Source organism: Rattus norvegicus, chromosome 15 (genome assembly GCF_021556685.1).
Source record: "Rattus norvegicus strain SHRSP/BbbUtx chromosome 15, alternate assembly SHRSP_T2T, whole genome shotgun sequence".
Taxonomy (NCBI): domain Eukaryota; kingdom Metazoa; phylum Chordata; class Mammalia; order Rodentia; family Muridae; genus Rattus; species Rattus norvegicus.
Genome location: NC_141548.1, coordinates 64,608,577 through 64,619,444, shown reverse-complemented (window position 1 = coordinate 64,619,444; position 10,868 = coordinate 64,608,577). Strand labels below are relative to the sequence as shown.

The following is a 10,868-nucleotide window of genomic DNA, read 5'->3' as shown; positions in this document are numbered from 1 at the left end:
TTCTTTCCTTGAAGTTCATGTCAACATTATAAATAATTTATATCATTTTATATATGTGAATAAATTGGAATATCTAATTTGTTAATATTCACTGCTTGTGAATATAGAAATTACAAAGCATTGTCTATTTTTCTTCTAGCTTCTATGTGAACAGTTAATCAGAATTTAAACTTCTAGATTCCTGTCTAATAAAATGTTAAGAGAAGACCTTGTAATGATAAGTTTTTGAAAACTAAAATAGGATACATAGCTTGCTCGGTTGCCCACCTGTGCATTTTATTAAACTACATTGACACAGTTTCCCTTGTCTTCCATGGTAAACATAGTAAACTTAAAATACTGTATTTGTATTTTCAGATGAATTATATAGTAATATGCATTCTTAACTCTTATGAATAGTTGTTTTCATCAGGTTTTTCATCATCTTGACACAAATTAGGATCATCTGAACAGAAAGAATCCTAACTTTGAAAGGCCCCATCTTATTGTCCTGAAGGGAACATTTTATGGCCTTTTTTGATCAAAGATTAATATAGGAGCGTCTAGCCACAGGGAACAGTGCCATCCCTAAGCAGGTGATCTTGGAATGCATAGAAATGAAAGTAGAATGAGCCAGGGCAACAAACCAGTAAGAAGTGGTTCTCCATTACACTGTGGCTTCCATTTCAGTTCCAATGGGTTTCTGCCTGAACTCCTGCCTTGGTTGCCCTCAGTGGGGGATTCTGGTCTATAATATGTTAAAAATTTTTTCCTTACAGTGTTGTTTCTGGTAATTGTGTTTATCACAGACATAACAAGCAAGGAAATAAAACCAAATGAAAAACAAAAACAAAACTAGTACACCAGCTTTCAGAGGTATAGTTTGCAAATAATACCTAATACCCAGGCTTTATTACCTGATCTTTTCTGTCTACTTTGGACAGAGTTGACTTAAGTCCAGACATTTCTGTATAGCACTAAAACATTAAGCATATATTTAAAATGGGGGACAGAGAATCCTTTCTTTCTCTCCTTGAGAAATGATAATTTTATACAGAAGAATACAAAAGTTTATTGATTCAATGAGGTTATAGTAACTCATGGGGTAGAAAAGCTATGATACAAAATAGAGAAATAATGAAAAATTTCATCTCTTAGGAAGCAATTTATAAATAAAATTGTGTTGGGTTACTAATTTTATAAGAAAAAGTCAATTTGTGGCTAATTTTTAGGTCTACTCATAGTAATTCAATCAAATATTTAATGTTATTTTAATGTCTGGATAACAACACAAACATTTGTGTTGATGAGGGGAGGTTGTCTCATATAAGAAGAAAACATATTTGCCCGTATACTACATGCATATAAATCTTTTGCTCATACCTCTATAAATTAAATAATATACTACTTTAAAAACTTAAATGAATACAGTTGGTGATGCACCTCTCATAATTTTTTTTTCTTTTACAGAGTAGCTGTGAGATAAAGGTGTCCACTTTAATCTAAGAACTGGCATAACTTAAACTCTTAAAATAATTCTTCAGAATTATCTAAATTAAATAATCTTGAAAATGAATTGTTTAGGATAAAAATAAAAATATGAATACAATAAACATGGTAATATGCTAATGTGCATTTGTGAAAAGACATTGTTAAAAGAACATACAAGTTAGGAGATTGTTGAAGGATCTGGATAGTTCATGAGGACGGGCCAAAGGAAATTACCTCTATGACTAGAATTGCTCTATAACCAGAAAAAGGTAAGAAATGCTGTGGTGGTCGGGTCATCCTTGGGGTTAAAAAATATCTTTTACATATAACTTGGGCGCTAGGGGCATCAAGCAAAAAACAAAACAAGATGAAAAAAATAATTAATATAAAAAAGAGATCTAAAGGAAAGAAAAGAAAACAACGAAAGAACTAAAGAAAGTAAGAACAATGAAAAGAAAAAGATTGCAGAGAGAAAACGACTAAGAGCAGAGCTTTCTCTCCAAACAGGGAGGCACCAATTTTTTTATGTAGCACAGAGTCCCCCTTATTCAGTTTCATACAATCTTCCCTGTCCTTACTAAGCAGATACCTAATAGGCAAGGCCTTTGACCTATCCATCCACACACTGGAAACTGGTTAAAAAAAAAAAAAAAAAAAAAGCTTGGAAAGCTTGGAGCCATACATTCCCCTCAAGCCCAGCTGACCCCTGAGTACCATATCCTCAACTGTCAACAGTACAAAATAAAACTTATTTTTTTCCCACCACTGTAGTCTTAAACACTCACCAGAAATGTAAAACAAACACCCGTACCCTCTACATAAAGAGGGATGTTGTTTTGTACAGACACCTCAGTTGAAATACAGGTCTTGTGTTTTATGACCCCAAAGTGTATACAACACACAGAAGCCAAGGAAAGAAAATGGCAGTTTAAACCCACGAGGGCCACCAAGTGAGCTAAAGCCAGTTTGAGAAAATAACTGAGATAATCCCCAACTATATCTAGATATTGACTTTTAATGTTTTATGCAAATAAAGAACCTTTTGTAAATCCAGGTGTCGTCGTGATAGGTCATATAAATCAGATCAAAATCCTTACTGATCTCAATTAAGCCTAGCAAATCTGAGGCAACAAATCTTTTTTAAAAAAAAACTTGTATACCAAAAACTTTTAAGAAAAAGTAAGTGAAAACTAGAACATAACAAAATTTAAAGTAGAAAACAAAGAGAAGAATAAAGGGTTGGGGATTTAACTCAGTGGTAGAGCGCTTGCTTAGCAAGCACAATGCCCTGGGTTCGGTCCCCAGCTCTGAAAAAAAAGAGAAAAAAAAAAAGAAAAGAAAGAGAAAAATAAAAACTTTAGACTAACTGACCCTCAGTAAGAAACACAAAACTTTATTGAACAACCCTATGTATAACAAACTGGGGTCTGGGAGGTGAAACTTAGCAAATCACATTGACTCTTCTTCAGTTAGAATATGTCCACAACACAGAAAATATTCATTTAAATGACTTTCCCAATTGCATAGGGAAAGTCAGCTAAACAGAAATTATTGTGGCCATCAACAGGCTATAAATTCATCTAAATTGATTGCATTTTCACCCTGTATTTAAGAGATTTTTTCCATGATGATGTGATTGTAATTTTATACTCATTTCATGCATTCATCCTTTTCAAATGCCCACTAAAGTACTTCTTTTTAACTAAAAAAAAAGATCAAAAAGAAAATGCACTTTATGAAGATGTCCTCCTGAGTGGGGGAGTTAGTATGGAGCACAGACTAAAGATGGAAAAAGTAATCACACTTACCTAACGAAGGAATCTTTTCTGCTCATTCATAGAAGAAGAATGCAGAGAAGAAAATTAAAAGTATCCTTAATACAAATTGATTTAAAGTGTAATTTTGACTTTGAGGTTAAGTTCTAGCAGGTGAGCTCAACTACTTCTATACCATTGGCTTTAATCCCTATTACCCTCTGGAGTTGTGTGGGACTTAATGAGTATAATTTGGGTTGTTGCAAGATCCTGGGTAGAGGATTATTTATCTGATCATAGACAATCTACCAATGGCCATTTCACAGAATAAAATATAATATACTCTACAAGTTAGCATGAGCTCATAGTACCTCTTCAGAATGCAGCGCTCTAAGCTCCATCTACATGTAATGTCCATGCCCTCAATACAGAATAATAGTACGCAAATAGTGAAACTTCTCTGAGCTTAGCACCTGAGTACAATGCTTTGTCAAACCCCGGAAAGAATGAATTCGAGAACAAAACTTTTAACGCTCCAGCTCTTACCTTCTTTCTTCTCCTTTCCTATGCTCCTTGCATCTTAGAGGGAGGACTATAGAGATTCTCCAGACCACTGATCAATTAAAAGTTTCTAAAGATAGCACATTGGCCAGTCATGTGCCTCAGCAAAAGCTATCACCAACTGCAAAAATTAGGAGGAGGGGAAGGAAGGGAAGGGGGGAGGGGGAGAAGGGGAGGGGAGAGGGAGGAGCGGGGAGGGGGGGCAGGAGAAGACAGTCTGTTGTGTCTAAGACTAACAGCAGCACACATCAATTGCTGCAACCCTAAATGCTTAGAAGACAATTTGACTATGCGGGATGAAAAGTCACTTAGCAAAACAGCAGTTGGAGCCTCCCACTCAGGATTAGAACTTTTAACCAAAGAGACATTTAAATATGAATTTCCTCCTGTGGAGTGGGCCTAAAATCCAATCTGCAACCTTATTGCATCATCCCAATATGCACCATTCTGTATTTCTCAACTGTTGTACAGCACAGGATCCACAATTGAGTAAGACTCTGGTAGTTATCTTCTCAGGAAATATAATTGCACATTTTGGCTTTATGGCAGCTATTCTTGCTCTACACTAAATTATTTATCATAATAGTAATCCCTCAGAACATACAAAACTCTTAGCTCATATATGTATATGTACAAACGTTCATACACACAAATAAAAAAATGAATACATTTTAAATTTACAAAATATCTCCTTTTAGAAAGCTAGTACTTTCTAAAGGAAAACATTACTTACAAACTGATGGTAATACCACACTAAATCTCTTCACATTATTTTAAGATGCATCTGAAATTATCCCTTTAAATCTACTATAAAAGCATAATCCAAATCCTGAAGCATAATTTAAGAAACAAATTTAAAATATACTAAAATATTCAATGATACAATTTATACAAATTCTAAATTAGAAGGGCAATAATAACGGAAAACACTCTGAGCTAAGGTGAACTGATTAAAATGGCTACTATCTCCATACATCAGATTTCAAAATCAGATATGTGGGCGTGAATTACACACTATCCAGCAACCCTGAAATTGCAGTTATTACAGTGTGCTCATTTATCTGATCCAAAATCACAAGTCTAAATTGGAATCCTTATGCAAGTTGCACTGTCTCAAACATCAAATATAGTGATGGTCTTTTTTACAGAAAGCTTACAGTTATCGTGATTCTAAGACTATGGATGAGAAAAGTGTTTTGTTTTGTTTTGTTTCATTTTAAATGAGAGAGAGGGGGAATTATTTTTGAACATATTTAGTTTGTTTTCTAAACAATTTAAGAAAAATGAATGTAAATTCGTTCTTTAAAAGCATATGTTACCCAGACTCCCAGACTCCCAGACTCCCATCCCCCAACCCCAAATTACTTGTTGTCTGGGTCATACTATCCAAAGTTTTATGAGAAATCACATAATTATCTTTCACAAAGGAAAACAAACAAAAGAGAAGTGAAGAGCTTAGCGCTTCTGTGCAGAAAATTTCACCTCTGCTTTCAGTTCTGGTATTCGAGTTCAACATCTCTTAACTCAGAAGACATTGGAACTTCTCAAATGTTCTGTGACTGTGCATTGTGAGGTTGCTAAATCAATGTAATAGGCAGAGATTTGACATCTGCATGTGCTGCTACCCCAGAAACCCCGTTTTCTGTCCTGTACCCCTGCCCCTCTTTTTAAAGTGACTACAAAGAAATATGTGGTGAGGCATACCAGTCGGTACTGCAAGGGAGCAGATTGGTGCAAAGGTTCGATGTCACTCTCAGCACTCAGATCACATTTTCTTGGCTGGAACTTAAAGAGCCTGAGTTCTAATTGTATCCAAATGTCCTATATTAGACAGAGAGTCATACATTGGTCATATTTATGGATAGATTTTGTATCAAGATTTCTAATTTATGAAACGCAGATTTCTCCAATAGAAATACTTTTTCATCTGTATTTACCAATGTCACGCCATTGAGTCATTATTCCTTTCTCTGGAATATTACAATGTCTCACTGTAAACTTGCATGCAAAGTCAGTCCCAATCTGCTCATTTTTTACTGCACATATTTTATTTTCTTCTTTTATCTTATCCATGATCATTTTATCAAAGGTACCAATACTTTGCTCACATCATTCAAGCAAATTTTGAAGTACTAAAAAGTGAAAGAAAATATAGGAGTGTTCAGAAGAATGGATAAATATTATTAATATATTTTTATCATGAAGATCAAGCTTTAGCCACCTGTCCAGAGCTTCTTTTGCTGAACATTAGAGCACATAGACTGATGGCACACATATGTCATTTAGAAGTTTTGTATATTATTTTTATTAATTATTACATTTACTTAGATTTCAAATGTTGTCGCCTTCCAGGAATTTCCTCTGCAATCCCTCAACCCTCCCCCTCCCGTTTGCCTCTAAGACCCACCCACCCACTTCCATTTTACCCTTCTAGCACACCCTTCTGTAGGGCATCAAGCCTCCATAGGACCAGATGCGTCCCCTCCCATTGATGCCAAGTAAGGCAGTCCTTTGCTACATGTGTAACAGGAGCCATGAACCAGGTCCTGTATACTCTTTGGTTGGTGGTTTATTCCCTGGGAGTTCTGAGGTATCTGTTAAGTTAATATTGTTGTTCTTCCTATGGTTTTGCAATCCTCTTCAGCTCCTTAAGTCCTTCGCCTAATTCTTCCATTGGGGTTCAAAAGGTAAACCGTATCTGCACCTGTGTTGGTTAGGTATTGGAAGAACCTCTCAGAGGACAGCTATACCAGGCTCTTGTCTCTAGGCACTTCTTGGCATCAGCAATAGTGATAGGTTTTGTTGTATGCAGATGGGATGGATCCCAAGGTGGGGCAGTCTTTTGGTGGTCTTTTCAGGCAACAGCAGATGCTGTTGAGGATGTGGTTAAAGAAGACCATTCCTCCAGTGTGTGTTGGATTGCAAGTTCATACAATCCCTTTGGAAATCAATCTGGTGGTTGACTTGAAATACTTCTAACTGAAGACGCAGTTATAATACTACTAGGCATATACCCAAAAAATGCTCTAATGTATAACATATAACAAGGACAGGTTCTCCTCTATGTTCATAGAAGCCTTATTTATAATACCCAGAGGCTGGAAAGAACCCAGATATCCCTCAAGGGAAGAGTGGAAACAGAAAATGTAGTACACTTACACAAAAGAGTACTACTCAGCTATTTAAAAACAAGGACTTCATGAATTGTGCAAGGAAATGGATGGAACTAGAAAGTATTATCCTGAGTGATGTAACCAATTCACAAAAGAACAAATATGGTATGTACTCACTGATAAGTGGATTTTAGCCCCAAATGACAGAATATCCTTGATATAACTCAACGACTATATGAAGCTTAACAAGAAGGAAGGTCAAAGTGTGGATGTTCCAATTTCACTAAAAGGTGAAACAAAATAATCACTGGAAGCAGAGGGAGTTAGGGACCTGTGTGGGAGAGGAGAGGAAGAGGATAAAGGATAGGCAGAATCATGTATGAGAAGAGACAGGAGAGAAGTCCAGAGAGCCAGGAGAATGAATAGAAATAAGTAGCAGTGGGGAGAGGGGAAAGGGGGGAACCACTAGAAAGTCCAAGATGTCAGGGATATAAGAGGCTCCCAAGAACCAATGGGGATGAAATTAGCCAAAATACCCAACAGAGAACAGATGGTACCTTAAGATACCACATCTAGTAGATAGACATGGCCCCCAGTTCAGGAATGGGGCCATCCACCAAATCAAAATCTTTACCCTGGAATTGTTCCTGTTCAAAGGAAACACAGTGACAAAAATTTGTATATTCTTATTCTTGCTTCTTTCTCTTTTTTTAATGGTTACAATATACATTTATTTAAAGTGAAGAATATGTAGAGCAAATTATTCTTAAATTGTGATTCAGGTTGAAATAACTTCATAAAAATAAGGGGAGACTAGGAACACCCACAGATTTTAAGTACAAGACCAAGATCACTTCTTCACCTACTCTTCTCTCTCCTTTCTTTCCCAAATAACCTCTTTCAAATAGGGTTCAAGGTAGAATTTGTCCTCCTCATATTTTATCCACTGATCCTTAGGCAAGATCTGATGTTTCATAGACAGGTCTGGGGCTCTCTTAATTTGAAACATACTGTCACTAGAAAGGTCCTCAGGAAGCCTTCTTATGGATTCTCTTATATCTTCAGTTTCAGGTATTGTATCATCTCTCATTAACCCCAGGTTATTGAATATTGTAGTATCATAATACCACTTCGGAAAACCATCCAGCCACTTGCTTAATGCTACAACTGCAGGCCTGCCTGCCATTTTGACCTAAGAGTGGAACTCTGCCTTTCCTTATTCATGCTTCTTTAGAAAGAAAATCTAGCAGGGGAGTAACTCACTGTAGATATTCAAACTTAAAGAATGAATGAAATTGAGCACTTTCTCTTGTGGTGTACATTTGCTTAGGAAGCTAAGTCCATAAAACTGATATTGTAAGTTAGTTCCACCTGGCTTTTCCAGACTGCAGCAAAGAAGCACCCGATATCTGAAAATGACATTTAATACACACACACACACACACACACACACACACACACACACACACCACACAGACACACACACACACAGAGAGAGAGAGAGAGAGAGAGAGAGAGAGAGAGAGAGAGAGAGAGAGACGGAGACAGAGACAGAGAGACAGAGAGGCAGAGAGACAGAGAGAGGCACAGAGGACAATGCACTGTTAAGGCAATGCATCAGCTTCCCTTCCCAGTCATGCTCTATTGAGAAACAGGTGCCCCTTTTTTGTTCAATCACACTCAGCCTATTTAACTCAGATAAAAGAAATGTGGTAACCATCAAGTGTTGTTAATTCCCATGAATAAGTTGGATAGAGGCAAACTTATTCGCTTGATTTCTTTCCCTTGACTTTGTTCCTTTGCTTCCTGTTTTACCTATTTTTTTCTTTTTTATCTTCTCTTGTAAACCATTAACCATTAACGTCTTAAATTATATGTAAAAGACTAATGCTTTTATGGCTGTAATTACTCAGTGGCCAAATACTATAGAAACATGCATTGGGAAAATTCTCAAAATAGGAAAACAATATTTTGTTAAAGGACTCTCTGTGTTATCACCAATTTTTATGTACTTATAAATACTGACAGAAAGTACTCAGGACTCAGAGTACTGAGAATATAACAAATTATTTCAAATTTGTACAGTGTTGAATCTTGGTGTTCTTTGTGATAAACTTCAGTTTTTATAAAACAGTATCTGGACATGTAATTTCCACAACTCAGATCATTTCTGTCACATCTTACACATCCTGTCCTTCACACTGGTTTTATTTAAATTTGTTTTATAACATATTGGGGCATATTGTACCAATACTATGCAGTTTTTATCTTCATTTCTCTGTAATACAGTTTAAGGTCAGTGATGGCGATTCCCCCAGAAGTTCTTTTATTGTTGAGAATACTTTTTGCTATACTGAGTTTTTTGTTAATCCAAATGAATTTGCAAATGGCTCTTTCTAACTTTTTGAAGAATTGAGTTGAAATTTAATGGGGATTGCATTGAACCTGTAGATTGCTTTCTGCAAGATGGTCATTCTTACTATATTAATCCTGCCAGTTCATGAGCGTGGAGGATCTTTCCATCTTCTGAGATCCTCGATTTCTTTCTTCAGAGACTTAAAGTTCTTGTCATACAGACCTTTCATTTGCTTGATTAGAGTCATCCCCAAGTTATTTTATATTATTTGTTACCATTGTGAAAGTTGCCCTGTCCCTAACTTCTTTTTCTGCCTGTTTATCCTTTGAGTAGAGAAAGGCTACTGATTTGTTTGAGTTAATTTTCTATCCAGTCACTTTTCTGGAATTATCAAGCTTAGTAGTTCTATAGTGGAACTTTGGGGGTCACTTAGGTATATTATCATATCATCTGCAAATATTGATTTTTGACTCCTTCCTTTCCAATTTGTATTCCTTTGACATCTTTTTGTTGTCTAATTGCTCTGGCCAGGACTTTGAGTACTATATTGAATAGGTAGGGAGAGAGTGGGCATCCTTGTTTTGCCTATTCCCAAATTTTTTCCAGAAGTTCTTTCCCTCCCAACCAACATCCTGTTTTCTCCAAAAAGAAAAAAAAAACCTCCCCCCACACAAAACCAGCAAAAATATAGAGTCCATTATTTTAATTTGGCCAGCTACTTTTGGGCATGGGAACTATACTCTCTGTGACACTCTATTAGAGACAGATTGTCTATTTCCCAACAGGTTCCAATTTTAAATACCCTCTTGTCTAAGTGTGAAACTCTGTCTATTTCTTTTTATCGAGTTTGGGATATGTCTGATTTGAACATATACAGGTCTTATGTGAGGCACTGTAATATTTATGAATTCATATCATACTAATCAAGATATGTATTGAAGAAATTATTTTCTTGGTGTCAGCCACCAACTCCCGATTTTATAGTCTTTCTGCCTCTCCTGCATAGATGACTGTGCTTTGAGGGGAAGGTTTTGATGAAGACTTCCTGATTAGGACCAAGTGCTCCAAGTGCTTTAATTTTTTTGCATGTTGTCTCGTTGTGGGTCCCTTTAGTAATCATCATTTATTGAAAGAAATTTCTCTGATGAACAAGACATGTATCTATGGATACAGCAACATATCATTAGGAGTCATTTTATTGCTATATTTCTTTAGCATTATAACTGTAATATATTTTATCATAAATTTATGACCTAACTTACCTAAGATTTTTACCTACTTTAACAATATCAGGTTTGGATTCCAAATCATAGAGCTGCCCTTAAATCTAGTCAGAGTGATTGTTTACTCCCAAAGCAATTGCTCTACTTCTGTAACAATATAACTGGCAGATAGGTTTGTGTTATAGGTCACAGTTTGTAGCTGAATATTATCATTCTTCTTCTGAAAAATATGCAGTGTACTTCCTAAAACCATGAATCAGAAAGGTTAAAACTTCTGGTTGGGTATCATCATGACTTCACCTTGCTCACTGGGGCCTTATAATCAGGTTGTCGATTGCCTTGGAAATAGCCTGTTGTGTTTGGAGGACCCTTGGGAACCTTTGAGCAATGT

The 10,868-nt window shown here is 36.1% G+C and overlaps 1 pseudogene; it reads right to left on the bottom strand.

The window, feature by feature from the left end:
- Nucleotides 1-7,760: 7,760 nt before the first annotated feature.
- Uqcrbl2 (ubiquinol-cytochrome c reductase binding protein like 2) lies at nt 7,761-8,084 on the bottom strand (annotated as a pseudogene).
- Between the last annotated feature and the right edge of the window lie 2,784 nt (nt 8,085-10,868).